The sequence below is a fragment of the Triplophysa dalaica genome, chromosome 13 (genome assembly GCF_015846415.1).
Source record: "Triplophysa dalaica isolate WHDGS20190420 chromosome 13, ASM1584641v1, whole genome shotgun sequence".
Taxonomy (NCBI): domain Eukaryota; kingdom Metazoa; phylum Chordata; class Actinopteri; order Cypriniformes; family Nemacheilidae; genus Triplophysa; species Triplophysa dalaica.
The window spans coordinates 11495315-11508899 of NC_079554.1; the positions used below are offsets into that span (position 1 = coordinate 11495315).

At 37.0% G+C, this 13585-nt stretch overlaps 1 protein-coding gene across 4 annotated transcripts in view; it reads left to right on the plus strand.

Moving 5' to 3' along the window:
• The window catches only part of palld (palladin, cytoskeletal associated protein), a 74331-nt gene that overhangs the window by 8060 nt on the left and 52686 nt on the right, over nucleotides 1-13585 (plus strand). Inside the window, exon 1 of one of the 4 annotated variants that reach the window (XM_056763633.1) lies at nucleotides 11593-11754. The exons of the other annotated variants lie outside the window; for them this stretch is intronic. The gene's annotated coding sequence lies outside the window, so the exon portion shown is untranslated. Of the gene's footprint in view, nucleotides 1-11592; nucleotides 11755-13585 lie in introns of those variants that run through there. 4 annotated transcript variants of the gene reach the window in all.

Sequence of the window (13585 nt, forward strand, 5' to 3'; positions counted from 1 at the left end):
ATACACTGATTTAAATCTAAATGAACATAAACCAATTTATCTAAAAACACAGTTCACTCAGTATCTTACATTTTGTCGTCATTTATTTCCACTCATCTCTTTGCCAAGCTAGCGTCAGTGTCTGTCCCCCTTTCAAAGGTTTTTTCCATGAAAGAATAACTTACTGCTTTCAAAATGCTATGGTGAGTACATGATAACACAATGTAGATTTCTTTGTAGATTATTTTAATAGTATAATATATTATATTATAATATCTACTGGCTGACAGAAATTGAGAATAAAAGTAAAGTTTATCTGTGTGATCCATTAATGTGTTGTGGACAGACTTTGAAGGTTTTATTTAGTTGCATCAGATGCTTACAAAGAGCACACACACGTCTCATCCAACAGTATTTCAGTTTTCCACTTTCCTCACTTTCACACAGCCATGGGTGTGAACCGTTCTCACGCACCCTTTTGAAATCAAATCATGTGTGAAGAAACTGCTGCAGTTTTTTTTGCATCTTCTAAATCTGTAATGACATCATCAGCATGTGGCAGCCCGTTGTCTACCTTCACATCCGAGCTGACTGACATCTTTTGAAGCAGTGAGCTTATGCAGCCACCAGACTTCTGTATGTGTTGTTTATTACACAATAATCCTTTACTGTGCCAGATCCTTGGACCATGACGGACTGCTGTCTGATTGAATTTTAATAATTTTATATTTTCTATGTGTCAATGGACATCTAGCATCTTGATGTTACCCAGCTTCTGAAACTTTAAAAATGTTGCTATAACATTCTAATAAAGCAAAATATAGACCTAACGGTAATTGGTCTAAAATAGGTTTTGTTGTTTTGGGTATCAGTTGATTTTTTCCAATGATAACATTTGCATAGAATGTTGATAACAGCTTGTTTGATTTGTGCTTGAGTGATCCGTTCTTCCGATAGTGACCGGATGACATCATCTCTGTTAGAAGGCAGCACTTCTTCTTCTTTCACATTCTTCCACTTAAACCATTAGCCCCAATCATTTGCAGGTGTGGGGAGGCAAAGGGTTCTGTAAACATTGGCTTTGGCAGAGAGGCTTTGAAAGGTGATAGAGGTAGATGTATGCCTCTATGAAGCCCAGAGGGGTCTTGGAGGTAGTGAGCATGCAAATGTGTGTGTGCATAAAGCTGAGAATCCCGACATATGCCACGAAGCTGCAAGTTCCTTCATTTTGTGTGTCTATGTGTCCACCAGAGTAATTCACATATGTTCCTTTTGTAGTTTAGACGGGACAGTCAATGAGAAAGCCTCTGTTACACGTCGCTTTGCTAATTTATCATTTAAGGACACTTAATTCCTCATTCATTCATCTAGTAGATGAAGCTGTCTACCCAAACATCTTGATATACAGATCCACACTGGCTACAGCAAAATGCAAGGACACACATAATAACCAAATAACCGAAAACAGAGGAATCATTTTGCTAAATATGATTTCCTCACAAAGGAATAAGCTTACCCTTACTAAAGAAAAATTATCAACTTTATTATAAAGAGTTACCAAGATTGTGAATTTAGACATTTCTTATCAAATGTAACTCAATCTACATTATTGAACTCAAGCAATTTTCATTCATTTAACGCTCTAATCGTTTATTACATTTCAACAATTGTGTTTTATATGTTTTTTAAAGCAATTTTAGACTTTAAGATGATACTTAAATAAAACACAACTGAAAACTCTATTAATCCTGAGCGATGAAAGGGGAACCCCTAAACCGAAAAAATCGATAAATTATGTTTCTTTATTTCTATTTTATATTATATGATTTAAAATACATTCCGGTGAACACCAAAACTAATTTGGTGTTTGAGCAAAATTATGTTAATGCAGTAGTTTCTCTTAAAGGATGCATTATTATCAATGGAATTTGTTTGATTTGTCATTCGTCTTATGTAAACTGTGATATAATGTTATCTTTTTGTAATGGATAATAAATCTTTATGTTTTACTGGATGACAACAGTGGGATTAAATGTTATCAGCCAAGAAGAATGTCCTGCTAATGTTTGTTAAAGCTTACAGCTGCCAACTCCCTGCGTGTTTATCTGAACCCGTCATAAACAAACATAGCTCATCCATGAACACATGTACACAAGCTTAGTTTGTACTCTGGATTTTCTGGAACATTTTTTGCAAGATATCCTTATGGAAGGGGCAAACCAACATCGATGCCAAAGAGAGAGACTTACAGTATATGCGCATACACACAACCTACATGCAGCAGGAGGACACGGTTCTCATTATAATAAAACTAATTGGAAACAAAGTGATGAGGAAGTTCTGTTCACCCATGGGAGCACCTTCACAATGCGTGTGTAGCATATGTGCATATTCATTACTTCTCAAGTAATGGCTCTTTCCCAGTTTATCACTTGTTTCCCTTGGGCATGGACTTTGATGAGGTTGCCAGGTCTTAGCAGGAGATCCTCCTTCGTACTTCTAAAAATGCCCCTTGCAGACACTCTGAATAACAAGCCTGGGTTTCCGTGCCAACATTCTCCCCGTCTTTCCCCTCACTGGAGGACGATGTTGTAGTTTTCCTCAGTGCTATAAGTTATTTGACTTTTCATCATTTAAACTGAAAAAATGGTCATGAAAACAAAAAAAGTGAAACCACGAAGTCAATTTGTTGCAGATGAGACCTTGATGGATTATGTTTTGTAATCAAATCTGTATGCCGTTCCACTCCATAGAAGCGTAACACTACAAGTAATCCCATCATGTGACCACACATTTGCTGTCGCTCCAATGGGTCCTTCACACGGCAGCGACAAACGGTTTTCAATGAGAGCGGTGCTTTTCCAAGGGATTAAAAAATGAGCAAAGTTCAACTTTATACACATTACCAGCAGCAAAATGTAATGCCTTGTCATTTGTTGCATAAAATACATTTATCCGCTTGTTGCTTTAGTTAACGCTGGTACGGACGCAATGTTCACTTTATAAGAGAATGTTTTCTAGTTTACCTCTTTGCCATAAAAGCATTCAGGGATCATTTTTCATCCTTCTTTGGTCTTATGCAATGTGCTGTGGTTGAACAACCCTTTAAATGGGTGATCCATTTGTTGTTAAACCTTGAACACCTGGTGGTCTTCTTGTTTACTTGTTTCTTCAAATGGATGGAACGGTGCAGCGATGCATCATAGTGAGAGTACGAAATGTCCGGACGTAATCGACTGCAGTCAGAAATGTCCTCAGAAGGAAGGATCATTGCTTTGTTTTCGGAAAATATCAAAACATACCTTAGGTGAAGTATCCTTGATGCCTGCTGTTTTTACAGAATAGAGACCAGCTCGAGAGTGAAAGAAGATGTTTTTTTTCTGTAACATTCTTGGAGTGAACCACAAAACGGCTTGTCATGCAAATGGAGCATTTTCAATCTCGAATTGGAATTTGAAAGGGGTGATGGGAGGAGAGAGATGGAGAAGCGTGGATATGTAGGGAAGAATTCTGCTCGGGGGGGAAAGGTCAAATGCAAATAGTGAGAAGCTCAGTAAAAACGGGGGTGAAAGCAAAAAGGAATTCTTGGAAACGTTTTGCTTGGCAGCCATGTGAACCACAACTGTGTCACTGTGCTACACCGCACAAACATGTGAGCCATGCTCTGAGGTTAGCGATGCGAAAAACACGTAGATTCTAACCCGCACTCGTCTACGTTAGATGGGGTGAGGTTCTAGAGGGCGTTGTGTGCCAATTACAAGTGATTATTTCATTTTATAAGTATCACCAACGTTACTGTTTGCACTGTGGGAAAACATCTCTTTCGTATCTCACCTGCTCTTGTTGGTTAACACTAGCGTGTAATTATGATGTCATCTCGTAAACATGAGTCTAAGACTAAGTGGGAGATTCAGGTGTGTGTGTGATTTGAGTTGAATCAAGGATGTAAAGTCCTGAATCCCAATAATGGAAATGCTGACCTGAATCCCAACCCATGATAATTCACATTGTTGTTCAGATTTAAGGTAACCAACAATTTGATTTGTGTGAACCATGTGACATGCTTATGATGTCAATGCTTGTACTTGGTTTCTTAGGGATATTCTGCAGATATTTTTATAATACAATTATAATCTGCTGTAAACTGATAGGCAGCAGTCAGCAGCCTGAGCGTGACTGATAAGTCGGAACTGGAGTCTTGCTGTCAGAATACAGTTCAACACAGAGAGAAGAGGAGAAAGAGATGATAATGATGTCATGAGACAGTTCATAAGGACAGTCATGATAATGACTAGAAACTGGCGTGTCAGCAAGAGCGATATAGTTAAAGACACATATATTTAACAGAAACATGCAGTATATACACTGCAAGTCAAAAGTTTGGAAACACTTTTTCTTTTGTTAAATTTTTCCACCTTAAAGAACATAAGTCAACTCATTCAAACTGTAGCACAATTATAATTTTGGGAATTAAGTTGCAAATAAAAGCATCTAAAATAAATCAAAACTGTTATATTTGAACATCTTCAAATTTGCCAACCCTTGACTAGAGTTTACTGTTTTCGTGGCATTTTTTCATTAAACTTCTTGAGAAGGTTTTTAAAGAGTATTGAAGGCATTTCCATATATTCAGGGCTCTTATTGGCTGCCTTTTGGTCCAAGTCATCCATTTCAGAAATATATTTTTATAAAAAAATAGTTTTCTAATAAAATAAATTGATGTGCTAGAAAAGTAATTTCAGACATTCATACATTGAGATAACTTATTTGATTATTAGAAACATTTCCGAACTTTGGCCTATGTATATGTATATTTTAAAGTATTATATACAGTATAAAATGCATTTTTATTACTTTGTGTGACCTTTTTATATTCAATTTTTTATGATATGTAATTATAATTTATAACAATTACGTCCCATTGTTTTTTATAAATAAGAGGCTACATGAGATAATTAGTTTTTGTCAGTCACAAAAGCAACATAAATAATAATGCATGGCCTACAGTATGTGGCCTTCTGTATAATGCATGTCACTATTTAACATTCAGATTCATCCTAAATAAATAGACCCTTAAAGTAGCTATTTGTCCTCTTAACCATGAATGTGTAGCGTAAGGGTCACATAGCGGCTGGTGTGAACGAGAGAAAGACGTGGAGAAAGGTCACAGGTCATGATGACCGGACAGAAAAGACACCAAAAGGTTCCAAACTCACAGAACTGCGGGAAACAGCACAGACACTTTAACTTCAAATACTCAGTTTTGGTTCACATTCAGACTCACACACAGTCATCCTGGTGACATAAGACGACGTAAAAACACAGTGGTGTTAACAAAGACTCTGTCACTTCGGCACGCTAAAGTCTGTTTGCCAAACATACAATTATGCACACTGACGTCCATTTGCTGCTGGAGAACATACTGATGTTCATGACCTGTGGACCATGTATGGGAAAGACTAAAACACACACATACATGAGGCATGTCAGGTGGATTTCTTCATGAGATACATCATTTGTGATACAACGTTTGATACGGCTCTTAGATTTGAGTGTTCCCGCTTTCTTGTGTGCGAGCCAAACATTTACAGCTGTTGAACCTTAACCTGTTATCAGTTATGTAGCTTGTTTCTCTCATATCTAAATACTGAACTTAAGCTTTGTTTGGTTTTGTGGTATAATTGTGTTGTGACTATGGTATTGAAATTCGTAGATGTAAAAATCAGGACCGAAGACCAAAATAGCACCTTCTGGTCTGGTTTAAAAAAGCCCACTTAGCCCAGAGACAACAACAGTATTGTATTTATATGTGTTTTTGGGGATCTGTGTTTGCTTGTGAATGCACGCAGGTGAACGTGGTTGTGTGTGAGCGAATGTGTTTATTGCACTTCTATGAAAGAACGAGTAAGCGCTAAATATGTCAAATTACATCACGATAATGATGTCATGCGACAGTCCATAAGGACAGTCCTAATGACTGAAAACTGGCATATGCAGCAAGAGCATTATTTTCAAGGGTGTGAATGGGGTCCAAAAAGCTCATCGAATCTCTAAGGCCATATTGCATTTTATTCACACATTGCTATACTACAATACTGTGCAAAAGACTAAGTATTTTAACTCCAATAAAATTGATTCACAGCATAGTCTAATACAGCCTGTTATTTACATCTGTCAAAAATAAATATCTGTTTAAATTTAAAAAAAATATTTTTGTATTTTTTGGTATGTACAAGGAGTGTAACAAAAGCCGGCACTCCACATGGAGATCTGGTCTCATCATCATTAAGTCCATCTATTATAACATGAAGAAAGAGAAAAAAAGGAGACAAACTAAATCCAAAAGAACTTTGGCAATGTCTCCAAGAGGCTAAAAGAAACTACTGTATGTGCAAGTGTGCCTATGACAAAATCTGCTTTAAACGCAGAGGGTGGTCACACACCAAATATTATAATTTATATAGTTCATAGAAGTTGGATGAAACAATTTATGACAATATTTTTGAAAGCATCAACAAAGTGCCTCAAACTTTTCACAGTACTGTAGCTTTGCAGCGATGGCGGCTGCTGACCTTATAAAGTGGGGAAGCTCATTTTTCTCATATTTATTTAATACGATCTAATATATACATATATATTTAACTCAACGGGAGCAAATTATGTTAAACTGAAACAATGAATGTGGTGTGAAATTGTGTGAAATATACGAATGGGGGGGGGGTTTGTCTTTCGACTACACATGCAAAATCCGCGATGGGACTGAGTTGGAAATGGAGACACAGAGTGATACGCGTAATAATCTGAAGACCACACCCACACCAACCGTCTCTTTGCATTGCGAGAAGCTGCCGCCTCCTTGTCATTTATGATTTATAGCAAAAAAAAAATGTCTAAAAGCTGATATGTGACAATGTGTTTAGCAAACAAGCTAAAAAAAAAACAAGAAATACGTTTTTTATAAGCTGTCGACCCCAAAAAACGAGCGTTTTAGGACATAAAAGTGGATTAAAAAGAGATGACAGACCCTCCAATCATCACGCAGACGCTCGGAGTCCGGGCCAGCCCACTCCTCCATTCATCCCAGAGACGCTGAGCGTCCGTGGGCGGGACATAATCGCAGCATTATCCAATGACCGTCTTGTTTCTAAGCACTGAAAAAAACTGTTTAAAGCAGCCCCATTGAAGTCAATGGACGCTGGGCTTCAACAGAGTAATGCACTGTACAGTACGGGAATGAATGAGAAGGAAATCGAGTCAGCCGACCTAAGTAGCTGATTCTGAACGAAATTGTTTTCGTTCGAGATGAACGTGTTTAACGCATTTTTAGTCAATAAAATGTTAACATAATAGTACATATATTTGACCATTCATTTTTTGACAATTATAGGGGAAGCTGAGCTTCCCTTGCAGTCTTAAAGAAATCGCGTCTGCTTTGCAGGTACGTTTCTTCTAGTGTCTTGGAGAGATTGCCACAGTTCATGTCTGGAGTGCTGTTTAAAGCTCTGACCACAGTGCGTTTTTAGTGGAAATGGATACATCCCAAAATAAAAGTGAGGGATCTCCTACTCACCTGTCAATCAACTATTTTGTGAAACAAGATAATTTGCCAGTTAGTAACATGCAGCGACACATCATGCAAAGCCTAGTCAAACAATAAGCTTAACTGAAATAACAAATAGCATTAAAACATCACATTTATGAGATTATAAAGTGCATTTGAAAGAGACAGTGTGCCAATAGTATTATATTCTTATGCACTTCCTCAACATTTAGTAACTTGGCCCAGATGTTGAAGATGAGTATCCTCTTTAGCGCTTTTACTTATCACATCATCTCCTCCTTGTTTTATTTGTTCCTTAAGAAAATTCTTTCCGGACTGCACATCCTTCTCCCGTCTATCTTTTAATCCTCCTCCTCATCTCCATCCATCTCTCGTTGCCTTTGAGTTTGCTAGGGTTTGACCGTAAGGCGCCTGGTGATGATGTCACATTGACAGGGAGTTTGTCTAAGAGTGCTCAGTTTCATCTGTAATGCAGGCTGTTAGACTGACCCCTCTGATACAATGACTTCCCCTCCTAAATCCCAGCCCAATAAAACAGAGCATTAAGAGACATTTGTTGATGGACTGCCCAAGCAGGGGTCAAGGGTCAGCTGAATCATTCAAGGCTATAACTGCTTTAGTCATTGTGCAAGAACTCACTTGAGTGAAAAGTAGGCCAGTACATGTAGGAAAAAACTGTATTAGAAGTGGTCAGATTATGACAGCTCAACGTGTTCGTAAAGTTGAATGTGTTTTGGCTTGAGAAATAGTGTTTTTGTGTTCCTGAACATTTCTCACGGTTTTAATCGATTTTACATACAGTACGCTCATTCATAAAACTGAGTCTTTTTTTAACTAATAGTCTGTTAACTGTCGGAGCCCTTTTTGAGCCTACACATGAAAACGCATGTTGGAACTAAAATGGTGGTTAACTAATGGTTGGTTTCGTTTGAAAAAAGAAAAGTAGCTGATTATTGCTAAAAAAATGACACACACAAAAAAATGAAGGTATGTTGTAAGGTTTATTGAAAAAATAAATAAAAAATTTGATTAAAATCAAATCATCAAATACATGGTCGCAAAACGATAACAAAAAATCTAAGCACACTCTTTCAATAATCAATTACTTTCCCTACATACATTATTTACAAAAACACCAAGGAAATCTGTATTCTAGAGTCCCTAACCTTTCCAATGATATATAGTTTGTCATGAATCGATCAGAAATTACTTGCACAATGTTGACCCAAACTTAGGTGTCCCGTATGCGGAACGGGTGACAGTTAACAGGCTACAGGGATACTATCTGATATAAAACATTAAAATAAAGCTATTTAATGTAAAAAGGCAGACATCTTAGTGCTTTGATATTTAGAAAACAATTACTTTGCAAAGTGTGTGACCAGTATTTTCCTTAACATTCTTGCCAACACCATAAATTACATATAGTAAATACTAAAAAAGGTTATGTTTAGCATGCTAATTGTTTGTGTTACAAAGAAATTTGTACAGATTTGGAACAACTCGAGGGTGAGTAAGTGATCACAGAATTTGTATTTTTGGGTGAACTATCCCTTTAAGATTATGTGAATTTGTGAACACAATATTAAGGCAATGGTTAGAGGATGTTCTGGAAAGTGCTGAATGTTCAGATAGATACAGTGTTACAAATAAATAGTGAGGTAAAGTCAGCCAAGCATGATTTTTGTAGATGTGTACCGTATGTGTGTTTCTGTCTTTGAATGGTTCTGCTTAACAGTAGATAAAGGAAACTGTTAGATTTGGATCTCTCAGCTTTGTGGCTCATATACAGCCCATCTGTGTATTTAACAACCTCGGGTGCCTTCATGCATACATAGATTTGCATGCATGTGTGTTTAAGTCTTTGCTTTGGAAGGCTTAGTTATTTCTAAAGCCAAATAAACTGAGTGTGCGTCCATATCTTCTCACAATGGAAACCAGCAGAAGGATAATATAATGTGCGTGTGTGTACTGTTGTGGTAGGCAGATGTGAAAGAAAGTTTGTGTATGCAGCTACATTATTTTCCAGCTTATGGTTTACAAACAAATGGGATCCATATTTCAACCTCCACCCCCCACGTACTGAACAGGAATAGGAATAAGCGTTTGGTATTATGTATTCCACTATATTATGTATCCACTATAACCGGTTGTGATACAAAAAACTAGACATATACACAAAGACTCCTTTCATTCGCTCAAAATCCAGATATACCTTGATCCCTAGTGCTGGTCTGTTGAAGCACAGTCTGCTTTTTCTCTTTCTCAGAGTTTTGCTACACTAATGTACTATATTTCACCATCATTCATTTATGTGAATAGGCGCTAGTCCTCATTAATCCTCATGCCTAGCTCTGGTTTACATTTGTTTGACAGATTAATGGTTTGTTTGTTTGTGGACATGTTGTTCGTTTCATTTACCTTCAAGTATCTTGAGGGTAGGGGAAATAGAGCTTGTTTTAACTTGTCTCCATGATGACATCTAGAAGTTGCCATGGTGATTGACAAAGCATCTGCTGAGATGACCTTCGAAATGCCTGCAAGACATCAACTAAATTATAATATCCAATATTATATGCATTTAATTTGTACTCTGATGTGCTCTGAATGAGCTAATATGTAGTTAAAAAATATTTAGACTTGGGGGTTTTCAAATTGGGATCCAGGGACCCCCAGGGTGCCTCAAGAAGGTTACAAGGGGTCCCCAGAAAATTTCAGGGAAATTCGTGAAACATGAGCACCCGACCGGTCGGATAAATAATAAACAGGGGAACACTTTTGAGGTGGGGGCTACAGAGTGTGCCTGTGTAAGGCACAGTGTGTGTCTGGGTGTGAGACTTGTGGGCGTGTTTGTAGGGTTGTTCAGAAACGTTATGCATACACAGTATACACTTGTGTGTACAGCATTGTGCTAGATTTTATTTTCGATGTATAGATGCCCCTATATGCCCATGCCCATATGAACAAGTGCGTGCTGGTTTTCAAAGATTTGGATGCCCTGTGTGTGTGTTTCTGTTTACTGTGTATGTGTGAGTGCGTGAGAGAGCGAGTACATATTCAGAGCTCTGTGTAACAAGCTCCATAAATACCCCACCTAAATGTCCCACCTGTTTATGGGCTGAAAGACAGAGAGTCACTCAGTTGGAGTTTAACTAACTGCGAAGCTCTGTACTGTTATAATCTCAATATGCCACAACACGTCAAAACCTCACCCTAAATACAGGATTAACTGTACCGTATACAACTCAATTGTGTTATTGTGCAAATGTAACATGCCTGTGCCGGTTTCAACAAAAGTAAGTAGTGATAAGGTGGCATATACTACTATTTTGTGTGTATTTGTCCCACGATGCATTTCTGGAACAGGTGGGAGACATTTGTTTGACCGAAACCAGGTGCTGTTAGCTCTGGGCTAAGTGAGCTATTTTAACCCAGACTAGAAGGTACTATTTCGGTCTTGGACTGAAGAATGAAATCTAAATGTGGTAGAGTTCATGTACGTATGTGTGAGGTTCAGAGACCTGAAAAAACTTCAGAATTTCTGAATTGGACTCGAATACAAGTATAGAAATGGTTTTCAGAGGCACTTAATACATTGACATGCTCAATTTTTATATTTACAACGTTATTATGCAGTCAGTATTTTCATTGCATTAAAAAATTAAAAAAACATTTGTGACACGTGAAACAATTGTTTTCACGTTACTGTTCCTTTAAGAGATGTCCTGCATTCACCTCTCGAAGCCACAACTTGAAAATTGAGTTGGAATTTGTCTCTAAATTGGAAAAATATCTAAGAAATCGTTCATTGACGCAAAATTAAAGTGACATAGGAATGTTAATTTGAGGCGATTCCTAATCTAGCCAACATCAAAGATCGAAATGTTTTGTAGAAGAGAAAAATAGACAGTGGGCTACCTGGACACATGCCAAAAGGTTAGAGTGCCATTGAGTCTTTGTTCCCAGTTAAAGTCTCTCTTTCTCTCTCTCTCTCTCGCTCTCTTTCTCCTCATGTAAACCTTCAGTGCCCTCCCTCTCCTCAAGCCGTATGTGTGTTTCAATCAGTTCTCTGGCAGAGTGTGTTCATGTATGAGTGACTGAAGGATCTGTCAGACGTCTTCAGGGGTTCAGAAAGTGTGTGAGCATTTCCTGCTGTCAAAATCTGCATGTTTAGTCATCGGTTTTGGATACTTCAAAGCAAGAGAAGAGCTCAGGTAAGTTGAACCTTGAACTTAATATAGTGACAGTACAGAAGTCAGTTATCCTTTACCATGTAGTTTCATCAGTTATCTTACTACATTTTAGAATGACAGGTTGCAAACTGTTTTGAAACTTTTCAAGATTCTTTTTATGAGCGTAGTTCGGTTTGTTGGAGTTTTAACAATAATATGTATTTGTTGTTTGTAGCTTGTTCAACCAAACAAGTGCCAACATCTTCTATAAATGTATTATATTCTGTGTCATTTTTCGTAACTGAATTTGTGTCTGTCTTAGTAAATATATGGTGCATTTATAAAAGGAGATAAATGTGTTTTGTCTAGTTATCTTTAAACCATAAACTGATTTGTAATAAATACATTCTGACGTGTGTTAATGTTTAGATATCTAGATAATGTTATACTTTTTATCTGTTGTGATCAGACTGTATTATATATTGCAGCCCAGAAAACAGGATTATGTGTGTGTGTGTGAACAGAGAACATGTGCTTTGAGACTGTATGTTTTGACTCTGAAAAGAGTTTGAGGGGGTTTGAGAACTTCTGGTTTAAATTAAAGGATTTAGTGACAGTACACCTTTACTGAATCTCTGGAATACATGTTTATGTCTCCATCAGTATATTAGATTAAATATTATATTTTATTATGCTTTAAACTGACAACCTACAGAATTTTTTTTACTATTAGCTAAACCAAATTAATTCCTTTTTATGATTTTTATTATATATATGTACATATTTATTATCATAAAATGTTTTTTATTAATTCATTTATTGTATTAATTTCATATCTTAAAATTATATGTGTCAAATAATCAAAAATATTCCCGTTGTTTCTTCATATTTTCTTTTTCTATTAAGGTTTTAAACATAACATGCTTGGATGCATAAGACTAAATTGAAACGTAGTTATTTCATATATGTTTTGTCTTACAAATTTGAGCACAGAATTTATTTTCGTACATTATTATATTTTATTTTATTATTTCAAAAAGTAGTGCTTAATATAACAGGAATGACCCAGTATGACAAATACCATCAGAATTATTCAGACATTGTTTTAGCAGTGTGAGTGTGTGTGGATTTCCCGTCAGACACAGGCTGTTAAATGTCATTTGGACTAAGGATTGTTGGCAAAGTAATAATCAACTGTGTGTGTGTGTGTTTGTGTGTTTCCAAGCACTTTTTCAGCACAATTCAGCTGCTATGGATGCATCCATCACTATTTCTATTTGGGTCATCTCTCTTTTGTGATCTTGTGGTTAGTCATTCCAGTTGGCTATGCTCTGTTGTATATTTTCTTACTGACCTCTGACCTTTAACCTCTGACCTGTGATGTAATCTATAACCAAACTGACTCTTCTACTGACTGCATGCAGAGGGACTTTATCATTTATTAGGAACTTTCCTTCGCTTCAGACATGTATCCAACTCCCTTTGACCTCACCTCACCCCGTCTGTCTCCCCTTTTCCTTGTCAGTGTTTAATTCTGTCTTCAGACTTTGTTTCCTGTGTTTCTAAAGTGTCTGTCTGGACTGATGTCAGTGACATGAAACATCTCTAGCATACATTTACACTAACAGATACGATTGTGTGTCAGGTCTGGGGAAGCAGATTGGGGGAAACCAGATGGGATTATTTCAGGTCATAATGTATTAAGAAAGAATTAAGAAAGATACTGAAAGAGAGCAGATGGCACAGAAAGCAAATGTGAGGCACATTAAACTGCAATAGATAAACAGAAACAGACACACACACACACACACACACACATCAAATGATCACTTCTACACTGTTTGTACCTCCATAAGTGTATTTTAGTAGCAAA